At 55.7% G+C, this 24107-nt stretch overlaps 1 protein-coding gene across 11 annotated transcripts in view; it reads right to left on the reverse strand.

The window, feature by feature from the left end:
- SRCIN1 (SRC kinase signaling inhibitor 1) overlaps nt 1–24107 on the reverse strand; it is a 168849-nt gene that overhangs the window by 131558 nt on the left and 13184 nt on the right. For 2 of the 11 annotated variants that reach the window (XM_039516603.1, XM_039516612.1), the window contains one exon: nt 13597–13659. The exons of the other annotated variants lie outside the window; for them this stretch is intronic. The gene's annotated coding sequence lies outside the window, so the exon portion shown is untranslated. Of the gene's footprint in view, nt 1–13596; nt 13660–24107 lie in introns of those variants that run through there. 11 annotated transcript variants of the gene reach the window in all.

Below are 24107 nucleotides of genomic sequence, written 5' to 3' on the forward strand. Positions count from 1 at the left end.
TCCTTTCTCCCTGCCCTTTGGCTGCCTGGCCTACTGAGGCTGTAAGAGACGCTTCCTGCTGGATAAACTACTGTGGGGTTCGGATCTCGACGGGAACCTCTAAGGCACTGGCCATATCCCCTGCGTGTTTCTCAGGCTACGTCGTCCACACTAGGAACTAGATGGGTGATTCCCTACCTCGTGTTCCCGTCCTCCTGCTAGCTCAGTGAGAGGAGTACAAACCGGCCTGAAGCCGGACCCGGCTCCCATGGCTACACTGCTGTTTATACTCACTAGCTCGATGTACAGGAGCAGGGCACTCACTGCCCTCCCTCGTAGTGTAGACAGCACCCTAGGCAATGACAATGTGAAAATGGCAGCGCCAGGGTCAAATCAAGAGGGTCCCCAACACATCTGTGCTCCAGGGCTCCTGGTCTTCGTGCTGTGCACCCTCTGTGGCCTCATCGCCGCTCCTGCCCAGGTCCTAGACAATGGGAGTCAAAACGCACCTGCCCGGCGCTGAGTTTTGTCACCTCACAAGACAGACGGCGAGGCGAAAAACAGATTCCATTCCATGTCAGGAGCCGCTAGATAAATAACAACAACACCTTGTTTAAACCCAGGAGCTGATAACCTGAAAACTCACTGGCTTGAAGGCTGCACTCATGTGTAGTGACAGCAGGACGAGGGGAATATGATAATGAATGTGACAGGCCGCGTTTCAAACGCACCCCGCATAGTAAGGCAGAGCCTTATCGGCGCGGCAGGGAGAGAGGGTGCATTTGTCCTTGTCCACAAGAGAAAGGGGGCTTGGTGTGGGCAGCTGAGCAATGGCGAGAAAGAGACCTGCCAGAGCTCAGACTGAGAGAGGGAAGCGCTTTATCGGGAGAAGGTGAGGACCAGTGGGTATCGATCTGGGGTGGAGGGGAACACACCGGGTCAGACCAAAGGTCCATCTAGCCCAGTGTCCTGTCTGCCGACTGGCCAGTGCCAGGTGCCCCAGAGGGAGTGAAGAGAACAGGGAATCATCCAGTGATCAGGAAGCAGGAAGTGTGTACCAAACTCAGAACACACAAACATTCTAGATACTACTGGAAGAAAGTCCATGATCAAGACCATGCATGCTGAGAAGTGCACCTCTGCCCAATCATCTTGGAAGTGGTGTAGAATTAATTATGGGCTGCAGATCCTACAGGCAGCATAGGGTTTAAATGCTAATCTGTGAATGATATAATTAGCCTATATCGAATCTCTTAACACTGCTTTGAGACTGGATTTTCGCCAGTCATCTGGTGTGTTAATGTGTTTCAAGTGGATCATCTATCTAATTCAGACTGCAATATCCTAGGGACAAAGACCATGCGTTCCTCGGTGTTCGTACAGCACCAAGGAACCTGATGATGCAAAATAAATAGACCCAATCTAGAGAGGGAACTGTTAAAAGGTTTTTCTAAGTCGTAAATCAACTGATCACCTCTGTGCCTGCAGAAATCAAACAAGGGATGCCGGCCATATCGAAGGAATGACAGGCACGTGGCTGGAGCCATGATCGCTGCAGCAACGGAGGGGATCGCGAAGGATACCAGGACGACAGCAAGGCCGTATCTGGGCAGGCTGACGGCAGGCTGGACTCACCTTTCAGGATGAGATGTGTGTAAAGCAGGGAGAGCCGCCAGAGGAAACGAGACCGGTGTCTAACAAGCTGACCCGCCCACCCCTGGACTGAAATACTGGAGCGATGGCAGTGCTAGTCCTCTGCAAGCTGGTGGCAAGAAGCCCGGGGGAGAGACTCAGCCGTCTGCACTCAAGCTATGTTCTTAAAGGACTTGGAAGGGAAAAATATATCCTTTCCAGGCGTGGCTTTGCTTTATGGGGAGGGCGGGGATGAGACATCTCCCCAACCCTTCACTCCACCAGCCTGACTGCAACCAGATTGGGAGCTAGGATTGAAAGCATCTTCCCGCTACCAGCAGACACTCAGCAAGTGCGTGCAGGGCTGGCGTTCAGGGTGCCAAACCAGGCAGAACAGGTTCCGCACACTCTCCCCTCCTCTTCAGCCAAGGCGCCCTACCGGGTAGATTTTCAAAGAGCTGCGGAGGAGTTTTTAGACAGAAGCTCCCCGACAGATTTAACAGGGAGCCCTGCTGCTAAAGCCCCCCTGCGTGTAGCACTTTGAACATACAGGGACAGATCCTCCACTGGAATAAATCAGTGCCTCTCCATTGCCGTCAGCGGGGCTGCGCCGATTCACACCAGCTGAGGATCTGGCTCGCAATCATTAAGAGTCAGAGCATCATAGAACAGACGGGAGGGAGGAGGGGGTGAAGCGGAACAGGTGCACTGGTTGGAACACAATAGCTCCGGAGGTAAAAGAAAGACAGTTTATTACAGTCACTTCCCGGGACACAGACAAAAGAGGCACTTAGCCACCGGGCGAGGTGACCTCCCAGCCGCTCTGGGAAGCAAGCGCACCCCGTGGAGTTGTTTCCCCAGTTATAAATGACCATGATTTCCACCAGGCAGCTAGGCAAGACTTCAGTGTTTTGGCCTCTGTTACATAAACCGACACAAATCACCAGCTCTTGGAAATGAAAAGTGGGCTGGGTCTGTGGGGTCCGATGGCAGGGACCCTCCTGATCAGGGGTGTCTCTAGTAAGGGGGGAAGCCTCTATTAATACAATACAGAAGCATCGATACACTCAATACAAAAGGAAGCATGGCCTGTTGGCTAGGCCACCAGACCCTGGGCTCTGGTGCGTGGCCTGGAGGCAGGCATCTGACTTCTCTGTGTCTCTGTTTTCTCCTGCCAGCCTTTGGGGCAAGGACTGTCTCTCACTACGTCTGTACAGCGCCTAGCGCAACGGGGGGCTGGGATAATCTTTACCCTGGGTTTATTGACAAAGAATGCCTGGGTCAATGCGGGGACCGTTTAGCTCCTTAACCGGCAGGGAACTCTCTGACCTTGGGGGTTTCATGCTCTCGGAGTCACTTAGGGGTGCTGAGCACCTCACAGCTCCATCAGCTGGAGCTGGGAGCACTCAGCACCTCTGGAGCAGTCAGGGGAGCCTGGCCTCGGAGTCTGCTGAAGGATCCTGAGCTGTCCCCATCCTCCAGGCGTCCCAGTTCTCGCCAGGCTCTGCTCCTGCACTGATCTTTCTGGCTTACTCTGCTTTAAATCAAAGCTCTGTTAGCTACAGTATTATTACCGCTGCCGAAAACGGTAACTAAATGCCATTTCCCCACTGCTCCATTTATATTTCTGTGCTCTTTACCCATTCCTAAGCCACGGGAGGGAGCAATTTAAGGCATCTGAGCGAGATGCTTAAATTAACAATTTACAAATAGCTTAATTGAGGTTCCGGACTCTCTCTTCCTGCTAATGATGGCGAATTGTTCCCATGTATTGGGTTTTGTGATGTGAATTACAGGCCCTGGCCCACGATAAGGGCTTCAATTCCTAATCACAGGGTGGGGCAGCCCTCACTTAAGTCAGGAATGGCTGGTGAGAGGAGGCTTGTGTGTACAGAGGATATGGCGGGGGCTACGAGACGGCTGGGCTAGAACCATGGGTGGCTGATAAATGCCCCCTGTGCAGATTGACCGGTGACCTGAAACAAACCAAACATGCACAGATCTGAAGCCACTGGCCAAAGGGAGCTTTTTTTCATACGGCTCCTCAGTAAGGGGAGTGTGGGAGCCAAAGGCCAAATTTTCAGCGGGTGGAAATCAGGAGTGCCTGGAGCTACACTGATCTACACCATGCTGCGCGCGTGGTGGGTAGTGCAGGGACTCAGGACTCCTGGGTTCTAGTCCCAGCTGCCTCGTTGTGAGATCTTGGGCACTTCCCCTCTCCGGCAGGATTTCCAACCCTGGGCTCGCGCTACTCCCCCCCGAGGCCCGGGTCAGCGGGAAGAGGTAGCCAATGCCGAGTGCTTCTCAAATCCTCTCCCTCGTGTCCGTTTTCCCTCCATGTGCAAAATCAGAATGACCGAGCTTAATTCCTGAGATGCTGGTAAAACTTCCGACCTGTCATCAGCATTGTTATTAACTGTAGCTTCCTCGCGGAGTGCTGGGATCCCCAGGTCCGAGGACAGGGGGGAAAGACAAGCCACGCCTCCGGGGAGCAAGGATTTCCCCAGGAGAGGCTGGTCTCCTAGACCCACCAGCTGTCCACTAAGACCAGGGATGAGCCACCCAGAAGCCCGAGAGTGAGGGAGAGGCAGAGACCGGGCTGCCACTTCCGACAAAGCCTAGCGACCGTCCAGTGCATCTATTGCACATCACCTGGCAAGGGGCCGAGTTCAATATAACATCCCGTTTGCCACCTGTGAGCCCCCAGCCATACCCTGGGGTTTCTCTCTATTGCACCCATGGGGGTGACTCTATGCGCTAACCACCAGGCGCCCTTCCCCTAATGTGTGTGTGTGTGGGGGGGGTCAGCACCCTGGGGGTTCAATTCCATGCACAGTCTCCCTGCGGCTAAACCTGACCCTGGCAGTCAAGGGCACCAGTGTCTGCATCAAGCTACTCAGCGCTCAGTCTAATTCCGGCGCATCAGACAGTAATTATAGATACATCAACAGCACTGACAGATTTGAAGCTCATCAGCCCTGCACCTGTCAGTGTAGAATTGCAGACACTTCTGAATATGGAACGGGGGCGGGAGGGGGCTCCTCTCTGATCCTACCCCTCCCTCACCCTTTCCACAGCCCTTCTATGGTTTGCAAGTGCTCACTCTGCTGCTCTGATCCCGGGCTCCGGTGTAACCCAGGGTGCTGGTCTCAGCTCCCTGCCGAAGACAAAAGGAGATGCAGGCCCCCCACCCCACCCGCCCGCCAGCACTCTGAGTAACACCCATTTAGGGATGCATTTCCCCTTCCCCCTCCTTGTCCACACATGCTCGACTGCACCAGCCCGTGCAAACGCACCGGATCAGGCAGCTGGGCACCCGCTTGTGCAAAATGGGTGTGACCCCCAGGCTGGCAGGCTTGATTGGGACCTGCAAACAGCCGATGCTGAGGCTGAAAGTGTGAACCTCTGGCTCTGCCAGATTTTAGACGCTGCCTCTGTACGCAGGCTGTGCACAACGCTCTGCTGCAGGGAGAGCCCCGGCCGGATGTGGTGAGAGTTTTAGTGACAGTGGGAAGAAGCGTGGCCTTGTGGTTAAAGCCCAAGCCTGGGGTTCCATTTCCCAGCTCTGCCATGGACTTCCCATGTGGCACGGTGCAAGTCCCTCGTTGCGCCTTAGTTCTCCATCAGTAAAGTGAGAGGAACGATACTTCCCTACCTCCTACGGGGCGTGAGCAGCTCAGATAATCCAAGGCTGGGGGGCCCTGGGGACCAGCAAATTCCTAGCAAGGAGACTCAGATACCGGCACATCCAGGGGGAAACCAGCACAATCTAGAACTGAAGGAAGCACGGCTGCTTTCTAAGCTCAAATGAAAACTCAAATTCCTCCAGAGAGAGCATCCTTTCCTTCCCCCTGTAAGTCTGGTCTCCCTCTTAATAAACAACATCCCAGCACCCAGGACTCTCCGTGCATCACCTCTCAGCGCCCGCGATGCCCACGGACCGACCGGCATGTCAGATGCCCTATGTGATATCTGCAACCCAGCGAGCGGAACGACCTCGAGCGGACGAGCACTGTCACAGCCTCGGGATGCATTTGGGTGCGGGAATGCTCAGCTGCTTTGCCACTTAGAAGACACAGGTGGGACCTGTGCTGTGCTCCTTCCCTGGCAGGGAGGGGGGAGAGGAAAAGCACCGCCCGTTTCAATCTCTGCCCAGGCTGTGCAAACGCTGGGCCTGCTGCCCCAGCCAAGAAGCTGCTTGGCCTTCCTGGAATGCCACCCCCACCCGGCTGGTTCGCTCTGACTCCCCTCCACCGTAGTGGCAAGTGCCCTACATAGCTCTCATTAGAGGAAACAGATCCTGGACGTGGCCTGAAGCTGCCTAGACAACGTGTCAGCAGGATGAGGAGCACAGAGCACAGGTCGCCAGGCGTCAGCCGGTGAACGGCCGAGCTGTCCAGCTGAAAGCGCAAACAGCATCTGTGGAAGTGGGGCCGCTAAGCAGGCTAGGGGAGTTGGGGAGAGGGGGAGAGATCCTTCCAATCCAGCCTACAGTTAGCTCTAGTGCTACAGACCAGGGGTCTGGGAGTCGGCAGCGTGCCCAAAATCCATAGGTATAGTTTGACTTCTATATTTGGGGGGGTCGCCGCCAGTCAAGCCAATGGAGCTGCACATCAGAGCGCAAACTCCACACCTGCCCGAGGCTTGCAGCTGGGGGTAATACCTCCCATCCCCCTTCTGGCTCCCCCCCAAACTACACCCATGCCAAAAGCATGGCCGTGGTGAAAGATACACTGTACGTGAAGTGGGAAAAGCTCTTGGAAATCTACAGGGCCACCCAGAGGATTCAGGGGGCCTGGGGCAAAGCAATTTCAGGGCCCCTTCCATTAAAAAAAAGTTGCAATACTATATTCTCATGGGGGCCCCTGCAGGGCCTGGGGCAAATTGCCCCACTTGCCCCCCCGGCAGCCCTGGGAATCTAACCTACAACACGGCGGGCCTGAGTCTCCATCATCCTGCACCTCGTGTCACCACGGACACCAGTGCAAAGCAGGTGTGAAACACAAGCAGGTCAGGAGGGGAGCGTCTTACAGCCGCTCGCGGTTCTATGTTCTAATCCCTCATCGAGCCCCCACCTGCACACCTGGGTTCTGGTCACACCAAGCTTCGGAACCGGCTGTCTTGGCTTTTCCCCTCATGTCCGGCCATAGGAATCTGGAACCCGCCCCAGCCCCAGATTCTGGATGTGATTCAGCAACACTGTCTCTCCCTCCTCTCTGGTTTGGAGAGGCGCTGATAAGGAAGGAGACCCTCCCCAAGGTTGCCGGAAAGGTGACAGCCATGGCACAGCCAGCTGGAAAGAGTGAGCTCAGCACTCTTCTAATCTGCCGATGGTCCAGCGTCAACGCACAGTCCTCTGGCTGTCGGTCGTGTGGCCACACCTCTGCTGACCCCAGTTCAGCCACTTCATTCACTTGCTAACTTCTACTCGGCCAGTCCCAGGGCTAACCTCACCCATCCCGGCTCACCACAAGCTCTCATCCTCTTCCTCCACCTAAAAGAGGCAGCCCCATGCCTGGGACACACTCCTTGAACTCCCCAGGGGACGATCCGTGGCGGCGTGGGGTTTGTGTTATGCTTAGAGTCACAGCCAAGAGTCTAGAGAAGCCAATTAAAAATAACAACTGAGTTTACTGAGGGAGATGAATTCAGGGGCATCAGCAGGAGAGAGGGAGCTAGATTTCTAGGGCTGATAGTCTTCGCCCTCTGAAACTGGGAAGCAGAAACAAGGGTGTTACTAAGCAGAACCAACTCTACATTGCAGCGGTGAGGCTCCAGTCAAGATTTCTGCAGTACTTGGGGTGGGCTGTCCTGTATCCTGCGGCGCCCTCCCTCTGACCAGCTTGGCTTTCTATTGCAATTTACCACCGGAAATTCATTCTCCCCCAGTCACACAGTTCTGCCCTCAGATAAGCACACAGCCGCCTCGGGTGGAGTCTGAGGGGCACCTCACTCACACAAGCAGCAGAGCAGAATTTAGCTCCAATTCTTCCTTTAAAAGACACGGCTCTATTTGACTGCATTACACATGGGCCACAGAGGGCTGCGAGAAGCAGGATCCTGAAACCCCTATTATCCCGAACGGTTTCTAGGCCACCCCCCTGCCTAATGCTGAACGCTGTTATCCCCATTCCGCAGATAGGGAAGTAATGCACAGCGAGGCTAAGTGACTTGCCCAAGGTCACACAAGACATCTGGGGCAAGCCAGAAAAGTGAAGCCAGGTCCACCCGAGCCCTAGGCTACTGCTGCAACCATTGGGCCGGCCTAGTTTAAATTGATGCTGGCCATCACTGCTCAGCCACGGCTGTATGTACCGTCCTGGAGCTGGGTGTGAATAACCATCACGCTGCTGATTTACACCAGCCGGGGATCTGGCCCAATGCACCTATAGTCACTGCATTTCTTTTAGTAACACAGACAGGAGCCGAGAGGCGAGGCCTGCCTGGCTGCCCGTGATGCGACAGACGACAGGAGGTGGTCCCAGCAGGATGCTGCAGTTAGACCACATCAGGAAGGAGAGGAGGAGGGAGGCTAGGCCGGCTTGTTGTTGGTTTGTTGATTTTTTTTCTTTGTTGGGAAAATGGTAATTTTAATTAAAAGGCAAACGAGCGCTCTGGAAATTGACTTGAAGCACAGAGTTATTAAGAAGCTGTTGACGCTGTGAATTATTCCTCCCTGGGTCGCTCGCCAGGGGAGGGCGATTAGATGGGATCAGCTGCATTAATGTCCCATTTCCGTGCGTGCAGGGAAAGGAGAGGGCTGGGCCAGCATCCCTGAGCAGTTCAGGCCGGAGGACGGGCCCCACACATGCTCCCAGCGCTTGGGGAAGAGGGGAATCTCCTGTCCCACGGCCTCAGCATCATTACTCGGCACAGCTCCAGCCCCAGCCACCCCGGGGCCTCCAAACACTTTGCCAATGGGACTCAGCAAAGCTTCCCACCGCCCACTGGGAAGCTGAGACCCACCCGGCAGCTGGCTACACTGGGTCAAACAGCAAGTTAGGGACCAGAACCCGGCTCCTAAGGCCAGCTGGCCTGAAGGGGCCGCTGTGATCACTGACTGACCTCCTGCGTCACACAGACCAGAGGACTTCCCTGAATTCATTCCGGTTCGAACCAGAGCATCTCCCTTCGAAAACCAGCCCCTCTTCATTTCCAAATGGCCAGTGATGGAGCACCCACCCCGCCCCACTGGAGGAAGTCGTTCCAATATCCAGCGCCTCTTGTGTCCAGTCTGAATATGTCTCGCTTCAACTTCCAGCCATCGGATCGTGTCAGACCTTTGCCTGTGAGACTGAGGAGGCCACTGTCCCTATTTGTTCCCCATGAAGGCGCCTCACCCCATAACCTGCCTTTGTTAGGCTAAACAGACTGGGCTCCTGGAGTCAATCACCACAAGGCCTGCTTTCCTAGCCTTTAATCGCTGGCTTCCAGCGGGCGACTTTAACCCTTCCGGTGCCGATCCTCAGCCGTCTCCGAAGGCCGTCCAAACAATCTCATAACTCTCCCCGGCTCTTGCATGTTCTGCAGACCGGGCAAAGGTGCCCAAGGATGGAGCTGCCCAAGGGGCTGGCTGGCCCTGACCCTCTCCGGTCAGTGTCCCAATGAGGCAGCGGTTTAAGGGTACACAGCCATGCAGAGAGCAGGGAATTAAAGAAACTGCACTGGGAATCTGAAGTCCTTAATGGGAACATTCCCAGAGTTAAAACCTGGTTAATGCCCCGGCCCTTATGAAAGCAATAGGAGGGGTAAACGTTTCAGAAGCCTCTCAGTCAAGCACCCCTGGGGAAATGAGAAAGTCGGTGCCTGTGGCTTCTGGCCTTACAGTCTGTGACTCTATTAATCAATTATTTGTCCTGCAGTAGTGCCTAGAAGCGCCAATCCTGGAGCAGGGCTCCCCCGCGCTCGGCGCTGCACAAACACAGAACAAAAAGACAGTCCCTTCCTAAGGAGCTTCCAGTCGGTATACAACAAGAGATGGACACACATAGACAGGGGAGTGGAAGGAGACAAGGAGACAATGCTAGTCAGCAGGATAGGCCATGATTCTCCCTATACCAGCGGCCTAGCCACTGTCCAGGGTTAGTAGCCATCACAGCAAAGGAGGGACTGATGCTGATACTAGTTGTGCTATGTTAGCGCCCACACGCTCAGATGGAGATTGAAGTTCCATTATGTCGGGCGCTGTACTGAGACAGGCCAAACAGATGACGGAAGGATTATTATTATCTGTGCTGTACAGATGGGGAAACTGAGGCACAGAGTAATTAAGTGACTCGCCCAAGGTCACATAGGGTGTCTGTGGCAGAGCTGGGAACTGACCCAAGGTCTCTTAAGATGCTTTCACCACACGTCATCCTAGCCGTTCACACAGATCTCATCATTATCCACAAGCACAACCAGCCAAGTGGGGTCAGAGTAAGACCTCGTCCCATACACCACTGGTCACATTAGCCTCCACTGAAGGACTGGGCCACTTAGCAAGCACCATGGGCTGCAGAGGTATCAGCTTTGCTGCTGCGAAGCTGCCAGAGCCCTTCGCCCGGCTCCCGGACTGGGATTTGAGCGTGCTGGTAATAAGGTGCAATCAGCTCTTGACGGCCTTCGTTCATTTCTAGCCAATTACTCATCCCAGCCAAAAGGAGGATTTGCCTTGGACGAGAACAACGTGAGCGCCATAAAAAAAAGACAGCGAATTTAGCCAAGAGGGCTGCCTCCTAAGTGGGAGACCAAGCCACACAAATCAGGTGGCGTTTAATTATTGAAATTGTTAACGAGCTGCTGGGATGAAGGGGAGCAAGAAGTGGAATTTTTCCACCCGACTTCCCTTTCCACTGCACTTGCCACCCATGACCAGCCCAGGGCACTCTCAGCTTGCCAGCTCCTGCTGACTGCCAGATCTAGGCGTCTGCTCCGCCAGTGGTCTGGGGCCAGGTAGGCAGCTGATGAGCCTCTTGGGAAAGAGGCAGATGCACACCCTGCAGCAGGGCTGTTAGAAAAACGTAGCAGGTCTTTCCCCCCGTCTCTTTGAAGTACAGGCCGACGGGGCTTATTAGCAAGGGTGCTGTGAGCTGGTCAGCACATGGCTTGGTTGGAAAATGACTTGTTTTCCACCGGGCATTTGGTGGGTGTTTTTTTCATTTGGCTTCTCAGGTGGTTGGAGAAAGTGGGCTGGGTTTGTTGAGCCTCCTCGCGTCCACAATGCAGCCGGTGGGCACGCAGGGTTGGCCCAGCCTCTGGGCAGGACGATGCGTTACAGCACAGGGACGTGTCACGCCCAAGGGAAGAGACGCTGAGCCAATGCATCGATTGGATTATTATTATTAGGTGTATTACGGTAACATGCCAGGTGTGTCCACACTGCATTATAAACCCAGGTCTAGGGGACCCGGGCTTGGGGACTCCATGTTGCTAAAGCTTGGAAACCCAGGTTCACAGTTGCTGGACCCGGGTCTCACAGCCACACTGATGTGTCCGTGCTGCACTGAGCAGAACGTCCGACTCAGGTCTGCGTCCACACTGCAGATTGACAGGGCTTGGAGCCGAGTCTCAGCAGGGCGTGGGTTTGACCCACCCCCTAGCAGGGTCCTAGGACCCTTCTCCTGAGCGCTCGCTGACCTGAGTCAGCCTGATTTGTGTGTGGATGGAAACGAGGCTTGGGCTCAAACCTTAGAGTGCAAGGTAGACAGAGCCCTAGGATATGTCTACACTGGAGAAAAAAAAATGCAGCAGGGAGTCTCAGCGCCTGAGTCAACTGACTCCAGCTCGTGTTCTGGGGCTACAAATAGCTACGCAGACATTCCCGCTCCCCTTGCTGAGTTTCAGAGCCCGGGCTCCACCCTGCACGGGAACCTCTACACGGCTACTTCTAGCCCCGTAGCACGAGCCTGAGCCAGTTGACCCGGCTCTGAGACTCGCTGCTGTGGGGAGGGGAGGGATTGGCAGTGCAGCCGCACCCCTGCAGACCCCAACTGAGGGTGAGCGTGATTCGTGGACACTGGGACCAGGCATTCACTGCTCTCCTAACCGGCTAGCCCCACGCACATGTCAGGATACTGGGTTACATTACAAGTCAAGAAGCCGTCTGCACAGACAACAGTAAATAGTATCCCGCTGTCCCGTTGTCTTGGATGTTCCGTCCAGAGGGCAGAGCTGTGGACTAGGGGCCAGTATTGCTTCTGCACCCATGCGGCTGGTCCTTCCCTTCTTTCTTCAAGGGCGCAGCAAAGCAAAAACCGACCCCCGCTCTCAGTCTCCCACGCAGACCCAGGGCAAACCTAGGCACAGCGACATTTCAAACAGGCCCCCAAACAACTAGCCCCAGCGCAGCGGCTAGGTCACATTCACCCCATCTTATGGATGGGGAAATTGAGGCGAGAAATTGCCTGAGAAGGTCACAAGCCAAGTATGAAGCAAAACCAAAGCCTGCCCTAGACACCCGGCCTAGATTCAGTGGCTCACATGCCGGGCCCCCGACCAAGAACTCGGGACAGGGGAAGACCCCAGCCCACAGCCTCCTCTCCAACCTCCCTCCAAGGGTTGGACTCTCCTCCCACTATCTTCATGCAAGGAGGCCTGGCTCCCCCAGCATTTTGCTGGCTTTGCTTGTTGCACCTCCAGTCCTTCCCCACCAGTCACAATCAGGTTCACTGTTATTTGAGCTCGCTACATCCAAGCAAGCTCAGGTGTGTCGACACCTGCTGCATCTCTGACTGCCGTGTAGACAGACCCAGTATTGACACTAGTGCAGCTACAGAAGCGGCTAAAACCCCTGAGGAAGCAAGCGGTGAAGTCCCCGGTCCCGCCGAAGTCAACAGCAAAACTCCCATGGGGACTTCAATAGGGCCAGGATTTTAGCCAAGGCTTTAGTTAAGATACATACAACGAACGATGACTGCGTGACGCTAGCTGGCGTGTGTCATTTCTGGATCTACCCTTGAAGAGAAACGAGGCAAAGGGCAAGAAGCCGCGTGAGGAGGACTGTAGCTCTTACCTCCCCCTTTGCAGACATTCAGAGGGTGAGATCACAGAGATCCGCAGGTTAGAGATTGCGCAAAGCGCAGGAGCACCGCGGGACCGAGGTGTCTTTTGCCAGCAGACACAGCAGCACGACGCGATGGATTTGGAGACACATTATTATTATTTAAAATCCTAGCCCCTGCTCCTGATTGACAAGAGTCTAATGCAGTTTTCACTTAAATAAATAAATAAAAAATGCAAACTTTTTGCTGTAGCCGTCTCTTCGCAAAGCAGAACACCCAGAACGTTGGAGGCCGACAGACGCCTTACAAATACAATCTATTATTTTGACAGACCCAGCAGGGGTTGCTGATGAACAGACTCCGGTGAATTTTGCTTTCTTCTGATTTTTGTTTTAAACGCTCCCTGCATTGCACATTGCCACAACTGCTTGGCTAAGGCTTCTGCCTCTTCACATGACGCCAACTGGAGCTAGAGGTTTCTCTCTCTCTGTATCCGCTCCGCCCTCCTCCAGAAGATCCCCACACAGAGCTCCATCAGCAGCAGTATTGGCCACAGGGTGGGCCAACCAGAACCGGCCCTTGGGACAAGAGCCCAGGTGAGGGCAATTATAGCTGGGAGAACTCAAGACGACTTTCCAAGCAGGGACCCGCCACCGACTTGCCCCCTCCACCCAGGAGGGGGGACGTGGTGGCTTTCGTGGAACAGAAATCCAGGCCTATCCCCATAAAATCCCACATTCCAGGCTCTTCCCCCCACATCAACAAGTAGCAGGTGCTGGCTTCACATTGCCTTAATATCTGAAAATACTGTTCCGGGGCACCTGCCCTCAGGCTTCCCACAGAGTGTAGCCGAGACCAGTGAAGGGTTTAGCACCGAGTGACACTGCAACAGTCAGCTGAGAGTTTGGGGGTGGGGAGAGGGAAGTGGAGGTGAAACATTAAACATTCAACAAGAGGGGCGGGGGGGACACTGCCCACCCTCCTCCCCCCGATATTTACTAACCTGGTGACTTTAAACAAAGGGAACAGAGTCCTGGCTTCTTTCCACCTGCAACTCGATGGAGCCCTGGTTAAGGACAGGAAAGGAGGAAATTCATGAATGAACACGACCCAGCAGGCAAAGTTTGCCAGGGATGGAGGGGTGGAGAGGATAAATGAATAAATCAGGCTAAACGGAGAGAAAACACAAGAGCAGCAGGAGAAAGGATCTAATACTCAAATAAAATCAGCGAATGACGGGAAGGAGAGAACGACTGTAGTTTTACAGTATTGCATCTCGTGCTCCCAGCTCATCACCGACTACATGTAATGAGCGGGCAAGGACCACGGCACACGTATGCACAGACACACAGAACAGACGTGGTACCATTCACACGCCCAAGCCCGGGTGGAGAGATCCATTTACCACTAGTCACACAGACACGACTCGCACGCCTGCCAGCTCCCTCCTCCTGTCCACACACAGCGAGCACTGCTCCCTCACCTAGGAAAACACCCGCACACACACACACACACTACAAACAGAAGATCGCTACATGAGCCGGGGTTCAGACGCTCCGCTGGTACATCAACAGCCAGAGAGTCAATGGCCTGCTTTGATCCCTTCACACAGTCGCAGCAAGGAGTCACCGAGCAGGCAGTGGGCCCGAAGACACAGCCAGGCCCATGGAGGAAAGCCAGGAAACTATGAATGCAGCTCTCTGGTACTCAGAAGGGAGAGGTACCAGCCTGAGACAGGGCTCCCTATGCAGTTACTACAGGGCTGGATCCAGATGACTTCGCTTGGAGTTCCTGCTTTTCAATAACCCCCGGTCACACTGTGCCTCTTATTCAAAGCCTGGAGGATTCGAAGGGAAAATAAACCCAAAACAGCAGCTTACAGAAAAACTTTGTTGCTGGAGCAGATGTCCCACTCTGCCTGTGTGTGTGTGTGTGTGCGCGTGTGTGTGTGTGCGCTTGCGCACAAGCGCTTTTGGGGGGGGGTGTACACACACACACATATATTGGGGGACCAAGGTTAGAAACACACAGAACTCTCCATAGGTGAAGAATAAACACCTTTAAAAACTAGGGTCCAGACAGTGGCAGATTAACAAATTTGCCGTCCCTAGGCCCTCCCCCCCGCCAGCTCACCTCCACTCCCCCGTGGCAAGCCTGGGAGGGAGGGGGGAGAAGGGGAGTTGTGGCGCGCTCGGGGGATGGCGGCGGTGGAGCAGAGGTGAGCTGGGGCGGGGAGCGGTTCCCGGCCCCCCACCCAGGTTACTCTCCGCGCCCGCGGGCCCCAGCTCACCTCTGCACCGCCTCCTCCAAGCGCCGCTACTCGCTTCTCCCTCCCTCCCTCCCAGCACTTTCGCGTGCCAAGCCTGGGAGGGAGATGGGAGGAGGCGGGCCGGGGATTTGGGGAAGGGGCGGAGTTGGGGAGGGGGTGCGAGGAAATTTGCCGCCCCTGCAGATTTGCCACCCTAGGCCTAGGCCTTGTTGGCCTAGGTGATAATACGCCGCTGGGTCCAGACCTCACCTGGCACAGCTGGTATGACTCCACTGAAACCAACAAGGCTACGCCGATTTACACCAGTAGAGGATCTGGCCTCAGGCCTTTTTTTTTGGCAGTGGGAATGAGGGAATCACTGAACCCCCAACTCTGTGGTTAGGGCCCAGAAACATGCACACTGGAAGTCAGCGCTTGCTTTTGCAAGAAGCTAATGAAACGGCCACACGCCCTGCCTTACAGAAAGGCACCAGGGACCAAGTGCCTGCAGATCCACTATTAACACCAGGGCACAGTGGTGAGCAAAAGAAGAACCGAACTGAGAGGAAAAACTCCCGGCTATGAGCACGATCCTACGCCCCAACTGCCACATCCCCGGAGGGGAGCCTATGAATAAGCCACTGTCACAAAACATATCAGACAATCCCCTACTCCCTTAAGGCCTGGACCAGCTCTGTAATAAATCCTCCAGCTTCCTCTCCCTTGGCTTCCCTATCAGCCCCAAGGCTGAGCAGGTCTCTTTCAAAGGCCCTTCTCTAGCAGAGAACTCGCAGGACAGTGATGCTCTGGGAATCCCCACAGCGGTGCCCCAGAAGGCACGGACCATGGAGATGCCCAAGTTGGAGCTGGGACATGGCTAAGCCTAAACTAGCAGCCAGAAACTGCTGCTCACAGAAGGCTGCGTCTGCCTTCCCCACCATGGGGGTTAACTGTCTGCCCTGGCGCACGCGTGGGGGACACACGGTCGGAATGGAGACGATGCATATTTCAGGACAGGTGGCATTACACCCTCCGGGTTTGCACGCCTCCATCCTGCCACATGCAGACGCCTGGCTCCTGCCATTTGCCGAGCCGGGCATGGTTATCATCACGGCAGATCCCGCGGCATCGCCACCATCGGGAGCCATCATGCCGCAGGCCCCGCTCTGCAGGACAAACTCTGCCTATGGCTCCCAGCAACCACTCAGCAATCGCAGCTTTCGGGTTGGTTTTCTGATCCCCGTATCGTTCCGAGCTGGCCTCTCCCTGGCATGATCATTATGAGCAAATGAATCCCCAGCATCAAGCAGGCTCTTCTTTGAACTCTGGGTGGGCACACACACCCCATCTGAGGGTGGAAACACGGGAGGGTTAAAGGACTCTCCCCCCAGCTTCCTGATTGGCTTATGGACTAAAAAGCCTTTTGACTGGGATGCTGCTGAGTCCAAGCCGTGCCAGGCGCATGGGACACACAGCCCCAGTCCTCCCTTTGATCCTTTGTGTTTAGGGACTGGGGCTGTTGTTTTCTTCTCCCTTCTGCGCGGTTCAAGGCTGTGTGGCTCGGGGGCGCGGGAGGGGGAGGCCTCGGCTCTCATAAGAGCCTCATTCTTTAAGGGCTGGCAGCGGGGGGGGGGGGGGGGCTGCACCCGGCTCCAGCTCCGCTCGCCTTGTGCATCTCTGCTGTTGCTGCTTGACATTCTCTTCTCTCCCATCCTCCACTCCCCTGCCCCCCACTTAATCCCAGGAATGGTGTAACCAGGCCAATGAATAGAGCACAGGGAGCGTGATAAACCCCCTTTACTGGGACAACATACATCAATTGATCTGTGACATTGAGTGAGACCCGATCTACACCGCAACCAGAACCAAGCCGGTGACCATATGCCAGATATGTTACAGTGGCAGCAAAGCCCAGAGGGTAGGGAGTTGGAGCGGGACCAGCTAGGTGCTAATCCCCCCTCTGCCACTGACCTGCTGCGTGACCTTGGGCACGTCACTTCCACTCTTCATGCCTCCAGTTCTCCTCCCATCCTTCATGGGCCTTGTCTATTTGGGGCAGGGCCTCGGATTGCACAGCCCCTAGCCAAATGCCCTGGTCTCAGCTGGGACCGCGGGGTGTTAATGTAACACAAATAATCAGACAGGTTCTAGCACAGAGCTGGGAGCACCAAGGCTCGGGCCAGGTTCTAAACATTCCAACTTGGGTCCCTGCCGGTCGGTACCTAAATAAAAGCAGCCGGATTTTTCTGAAAGGTGCGAGTGCCTGGGGATTTCAGCGGACGTTGTGGGCACTCGTTAGCCCTGCAAAAATTAAAGCTGTTCTGGTCCATAACCGCCCAAGTTTCCTCCCTCTTCCTCCCTGGGCCAGAGGCAGGGAAGGCGGGGTAGGACTCTGGCTACAAATCAGCAACTAATTAAGTTCATCCTGACTGAGCAAGGCACTTCCGCCCACACAAGTCCCACGCTAGGCAAAGGGGTATGTTCTTAGCATGTGCTAGTTAACACGTGGGAACCAACACAGGGTAAAATCTTAGTGGAAACGAGGCAGTTGTAGTTTTAACCCGTTAGCAGGTCCAGGTAAACGCTAGGTTCTCCCGTAGCCTTTCCCTTGACCTGCTATTACGTGTGAAAGCTACAAACCGCCTTGTCCTCACTAAGATTTGACTTCAGGTTAATTAGCAGCTGTTAGATAACATAAGGTAAGAAGACAAGGCCACGGATTTCAATAGGACTTAAGCAGGTGGATGAGGAAAGATTGAAAAATCCACATTGCTTTCTTCTTTGATTTCTTTCCCCCTCCTTGCAGATCCAGTGGAAAGGAAACAGAGCGAACATGCGAGTGAGAGAAAGGAGGCGGCATATGGGGGGAGAAATTGCTAGCTTTCTTCACCCCGTAGAGACCTCGGGAGCCATTAAAAACCTCTCTGAGACACGCATGTGCTTAAGTGCTTTGCTGAAGCAGGCTCTCTGTAGGCAAAGGCAGGGGCTAAGTTAAATTGTGTTCGCTGGGGGTTATTGCTGGAGTTTTCATTCTGGGGATGAGGGCGATGGGGTTAATTCGTTCTTGTAATTTTTTGCACACAATGTCAAGGGCGGTCAGCCCTTGGCTGGTCACTGGTAAGTCGAGGGTAGTAACTGGAATAGATAAGCATGGAGATGCCTAATTTTCATGCATCCAGGCTTCAAAACGTTGCTCTTTTCTACCCTACAGCTTTTCTATAACTGGGTCCTGCCTGGATGAGGCTGTGGCCACAGCATAGGTGAGACCTCGCTGAGTCACACCAGGAACTGGGAGAATCCGGGCTCGTGAATGGATTTTGCAAAGTAGCGTGTAAACAAACAAAACACAATGGGGAAAAAAACCCCAACCCGACAATGGGAACGGCTCCCTAAGCGACCCTGCTTGGTTTTGTAGGGCAGGTTTAATCATTTACGGGATAATGTGCTAGGAGAGTAGTTGCAGCTGTCGTAGTTACTACAATAGCTCTCGGGCCCTGATCCTCAAAGGTCTTTACCTTATAGCCAACCACTGAGATCAGGGCCCTGTTGCACTGCGGGATGTACCTGCACATGCAAAGAGACACCCCCTGCCCCAAAGAGCTTACAGTCCAAACACACTCGACCAACAAAGGGTGGGAGGAAAGAACAATCGTTATCCCCATTTCACAGACGGGGAACTGAGGCACCAAGAGATGAAGGGACTCGCTCGAGGTCACCCAGGGAGCGGGTGGCAGAGTGGGAAACTGGACGGAGCGCTCCTAAGCCCATCCTGTGCCTTTCTCTCCCTGACTTTGCGCCAGGAATGGAGTGATACAGCCCTGCCTCTGCTTTTAACCCGTTATGGATCTGTGCTGGCACGGGGACTCACCGTGTGTGTGTGGCGGGGGGACGGGGGACGAGCTCGTTCTGGTTCTTGGCTGGGGAGGGGAAAGGAGAGACGGGTCCAGGAATGTCCAGTTTGCAGTAATGCCGCTGTGCCCAGCTATTGCATCTTTCAGCCAAGGGTCTCAAAGAGCAGTGCGGTCACAGAGGGACCAAACTGGAGTCAGAACTGGGTTCCAGGCTCAGCTCCGCCACTGAGCCGCTAGGTGCAAGTCACTTCCCTGCTCTGTGCCTTAGTTTCCCCACCAGTGACATGGAAAGAACACGGATTCCCCTTCTCGGAGGGCTTGGATCCGAAAGGAAGAGGGCTAATAATTGTGAATGAAACGTCACCCCCCGGCCCTTGAGAAACGGACATGCAAAGAGTCTGAGTGACTTGCCCAGGGTCATACAGCGATCCAAGGGCAGCAACAAACTCGGGTGTCCTGGCTCCCAGCCCTCCTCCTATGGGCCCTGATTCAGCAAAGCACTGAAGCGCACGTTTGCCTTTAAGCAGGCATGCAGCAATCCCATGGAAGGGCGTTGCTGGATCACGGCCCCAATCGCTGGGCTGGGTTTCACGGTCCTGCAAAACTCCCCTCCACGACGACTGCCACGGGGCTGCGACCCCGAGCTGAGGCAGCTGGGCTGGGCTCTGCATTCAGCCTCACCATCGACCCCACCCCAAGGTGCAGGCGAAGGGGAATTTGCCCACAGACAATCACAAAGCAAATGTCAGGAGTTTCTGTTTACCCAAATACACAGCAGGAGGCCGATCCGAGCTCTGGGCCGCTGCCTTTCCACACAGCACGGCCTGGGTCTGACCGGGGGGTGGCAGGAGGGAAAGGGAAACAACACGAGGGGCCCCGGGGCCTAGGTAAGCTCCCCATTTTCCTGGCCCCTGCAGCCCAGTGCTCGCCTTCGGGAGAGGTGAGTCCCCGGCAGCGAACGGCGCAGTCCGGGACCTGCAAGGGCTAATGCCAGGGAGAAGGGGCACGTGAGACATGGGGGCTGGGGGGGGAGTGCGTCTAGTGGGGCAGCATCTGGGCATTGTTCTTCATTCCTCCAGAGAACGGAGGGATGTGAGAGGAGGGGGGGACTCTCCTTCGCAGTGTCCTTGAGTGTCCTTTAGAGGCTTTGCTTTTCACGCAGTGCAGCGGATGAAGAAAGATTGAAAAATCCCAAATTGTTCTCTTCTCTGATTTCCCCACCCCCAGCCCTACACAGGGAACGGAGAGCGCACAAGCGAGCAGAAGGAGGGGGGCGTGCGGGGGGAGCAATTGCTGGCTGTCTTCAGCCTGTGGAGACCTCGGGAACCATTAAAAGCCTCTCGGAGAGAAATCAGCACCGCCGCAGCCAGGCACCGGGAGAGAAACGCTCTGACTCTGAACGAGCCGCCAGCACTCCCGCCCGCGGCTGCCCACCCAGCGCTCCCGTGGCGGCTGCTACGGGCGCTTCGTGGCTGCACTGGGAAGGGGGCGTGGAGAACCAATTCCCCCCCCCCGCCCCACACAGGGCTCCGGTCAGGGAACGTCACATGGGCCCCCTCACACCCTTGTGCAGCCAGAGCACGGATTGCAGGCCCCTGGCTACAGCGCTACCCAATCCATGTTGGTCAATTCCACAGTCACAGGATTTTAAAAATCGTAAATTTCATGATTTCAGCTATTTAAATGTGAAATTTCACCGTGTTGCAATTGTTGGGGTCCTGACCCAAAAAGGAGTTGGGGGGGCGCAAGGTTCTTGTTGGGGGGGTTGTGGTACTGCTACCTTGCTAGTGGCAGGGCGGGTGCAGAGCGGCAGCTGCTGGCCAGGACCCCAGCGCTGAAGGCAGAGCTGCCACCAGCAGCAGCACAGATGTAAGGGTGGCATGGGATGGTATTGCCAACCTTACTTCTGCGCTGCTGCTGCCGGCGGGGCGCTGCCTTCAGAGCTGGGTGCCTGGCCAGCAGCCACCGCTCTGCGCCCGCCCAGCTCTGAAGGCAGCAGCGCAGAAGTAAGGGTGGCAATTCCATGACCGCCCCAAAATAACCTTGTGACCCCCCTCTCCCCGCAATGCCCTTTTGGGTCAGGACCCCCAATTTGAGAAACGCTGGCCTCCCCCGTGAAATCTGTATAGCGTAGGGTAAAAGCACACAAAAACCAGATTTCACGGGGGGAGACCAGATTTCATGGTCCGCGATTCTTTTTGCATGGCTGTGAATTTGGTAGGGCCTGACCCATGGCGTTACCCCTGCCTGTGTCACAGGGAGCTCAGGCTGCCCCCACAGCCCTTCCCCTACGCCAAGGCACACATGGAAATTCAATGACTCACCACTGAAGGGCCAGCCTCAAGATTCAAGGGGGGGTGGTGGGGTGAAAGGGGGTTCTAGGTACAAAGGGGGGGACAACCTGGGGTGCAGCGGCTGTGGCTGTCTGGCTACCACCCCTGCCGGGTATGTGGGGCACTGGCCTTTGATCTCAAATGGCTTCGCTTCCCCTAAAGGGCACGTTCTTTGTGATGTCATCATGCGGAATGACGCTGGGGGACGCAACACCCCTACTCCCCCCTTTCCAGCTTTAACTCCCAGTTCAGCCCCGTTCTTATCCCTGCTCCCAGCAAGCCAGGAACCTTAGCAGGCTGGGAGGGTGGGCAGAGAGCCCCCAACCCCACCATCCCGCCCCCATTTAGCAGGAAGTGGGGGATGCCCCTGCCTGGCACAGGGAGGCAGGGCTGGGAAGCAGGCTGACAGGCCCAGGAGCCGGCAGACACTCTGTTTGGTCTGGGCAATGTGTTTTTAATGAGCCATATAATGCTTTTCAAATTATGTTGGAATCATTAATTTCCCCGAAATGAGACAGATTCCCTCAGTCCTGAGGCACTGCCAGTGCCGCCTCCTGCGCTCACGAGCGTGGGTCTCTCTCTCTCTCTTTCTGCTCCTCGGCTTTACGACCATGGCAGGGCTATTTCGCACGGCTCGGCGCTCAGATCGGCCTTTGCACAAGCGGGTGCGCACCCCCTATCTCTCCCCCCCCCCGTTCTTTAAATCAAAGGGCAGCTGGGAAGCAGCACCAGAGCCATAAAGCAAACACGCTTCACATCAGAGGGTCAGCAGCAGCAATGGCAGGATTCACGCGGCTGCGCTGGGCTAGGGGATGGAGCTGAATATAAACGACCGGGAGCGCCAATGGCCGAGAGCAAGGAAGAGAGTTTGCAGTGGGAGAACCAGGCACCAGTGGGATTGGGAATTTGCACCGCCCCAGTCTGGTGATTAGCCCTAGGATTTTTAGGGGGGGGGCAGGGGGAGGAGCCCTCCCCTTAGGGAGGCCTCCCTCCCCACAGCACCCTAGAGAATCTTTCCTAGGTATGCTAGTGAGCCCAGTGCAGGCTGGGACAGGGGGGGAGATTTGGGGCCTCCCTGCAGGACTTAAAGTCCAAGGGAGCAGAGGCTGCTCTGGATGCTGCAAGAACCCCTGGGGCGTCTCAGGGCTGTGTCCCAGCAGCATGAGCTCTGTGTATCCCCTCTCATGCCCAGTGCTCCCCCTGCGCCGGGACTGGCCAGGGGAGGGCAGCTCTAGCAGAACTCTCCCCCGGCTCCCGCCTGGCCTCTGTTCTGGCTGCCCGGCCGCTGGAAGCCAGACTCGGAGCTCGAGCCGTAAAAATCGGGGTGTGGACGCTGCAGCTCGGCCGGTGTGTGTGTGGGGGGCTAATCACCCGAGCTCAACCCTGGGGGCTCAGTGGCTTCCTTGGCGAGAGACGTAAGCTCCTGGGGCCATTGAAAACCCAGAGTGTGTCGGCCCCCGCTCCACGGGACTAGAGAATGGGGGTGTTGCGGGGTGGGGGGATCTTCATGCAAACAATCAGCCCCTACAAACTTCAGGTATTATTCCCCCCTCCTCATCTAAAGCATTTACAGCCCTGGGTTTGAACAGGGACGATCCTAGCAGCGGCTGGTGGGCAGCACGGCCCGGCAGGTCTCATGGGGATGGCTCAGGCCAAATTCCAGGTGAAGCTTCTCTGATTCCCTCCCCCCTCCCCCCCCAGCCCCAGTCTCACTGCAGAGTAGCAGTTAATTCCTCCCCCTCTCTCCAAACCAAGGCTGGCTGCGGATCGGGCTCGTCTCAGAGTCCTGTCCTCCGCCTTTACACGGGATCCTGCACCGCCCTGGCTGATCCCAGCCCTTGGGGGACAGGAGTCAGGAGGTCCGTGTAGAGATGCGTCAGCACAGCTGAGAGACCTGGGTCCATCAGCTGGACACCCAGGTTCATCATGTGGGGGGACGCTCCACCACGGGCTTGGAAACACCGTGTCTGTGAGCCCGGAACCCACAGACCTGGGTTTACAATGCAACGTCGGCGCACCCACGAGCGCTCAGTGCGACGCTTAACCCCCCCTCGCACCCGCCTCCCCTCGTGGTTCCAGTGCGATGCAGCCACCTCGCACCACGGGGCAGGGCCAAGGTCTCCGTGCAGCCATCGCTCAGCTGCGGCTACTAGCGGGGCAGCTTGGACCGATACTTGCAGGGAGACGGACACCGCAGCCCACTGGCTCTCTCTTCCTGCTCCGACCGCAGTCCTGCTCCATTTCCTGCTCCTTGCTGACCCCCACCATTGCTGACTCATCCAAGCTGGTTCCCTCCTGGCCTGCCCTCCCCTGCACACACCACTGGCCTTGCAGACTGAGGTCGCCTGCATTGCATACGCTCTCCATCCCTGCTGCGATGCCACAAACAGGAGGTTGCCTGGTGCTGGGGATGCTCAGCGGGGGAGATGTCTGAACTGAAGGTGAAGATGAAAACAGACAGGCAGTGCCGGAAAGCAAAACGGTCCTAATCGCCCCAGCGGTGCCTTGGAAAGGGTCCCGCCGTCTGAAACCCTCCGCGGACACGGCTGCAGGGGACAAGAGGAGACGGGCCTGCAGGGTGGATGGCCAGGAACCAGCATTTGCTGTTAAGTGACACAATAAGGGGAGGAGAGGGTAGAATCTGATCTTTCTATGCGCTTCTTCCCAGCACTGCGTGGGGGGGGGATGAAGAGGGGCAGAATTGGGCCCTTCTCTGCCCCACCCCAGAGCAGAATTAGCAAGAGAATCAAGGTTCTTTAGACACAACGCCAAAGCATGACAGGCAACTATTCATTTATATATAATACAATAGCAGCCACTAAGACCCGTCTATACTAGGATTTTACACCAGTATAACTAGGCCCCTCAGGGGCCACACCCCTGACAAACCTAACACCCGATGTTCACAGCACCAGGTCAGTGGGGAGGTCAGTTACCTGTGCCAGCAGGAGAACTCCTCCCATCGGAGTAGGCAGCGTCCACACTGCAGCACTGCAGCTGTAGCATTTTAGGCGTAGACAAGCCCTAAGATCAGGACCTCATTGTGCGGGGGGGGGGGAGGGGGGGGCTGTACGTACAGAGT

This window comes from Mauremys reevesii, linkage group 27 (genome assembly GCF_016161935.1).
Source record: "Mauremys reevesii isolate NIE-2019 linkage group 27, ASM1616193v1, whole genome shotgun sequence".
NCBI lineage: Eukaryota > Metazoa > Chordata > Testudines > Geoemydidae > Mauremys > Mauremys reevesii.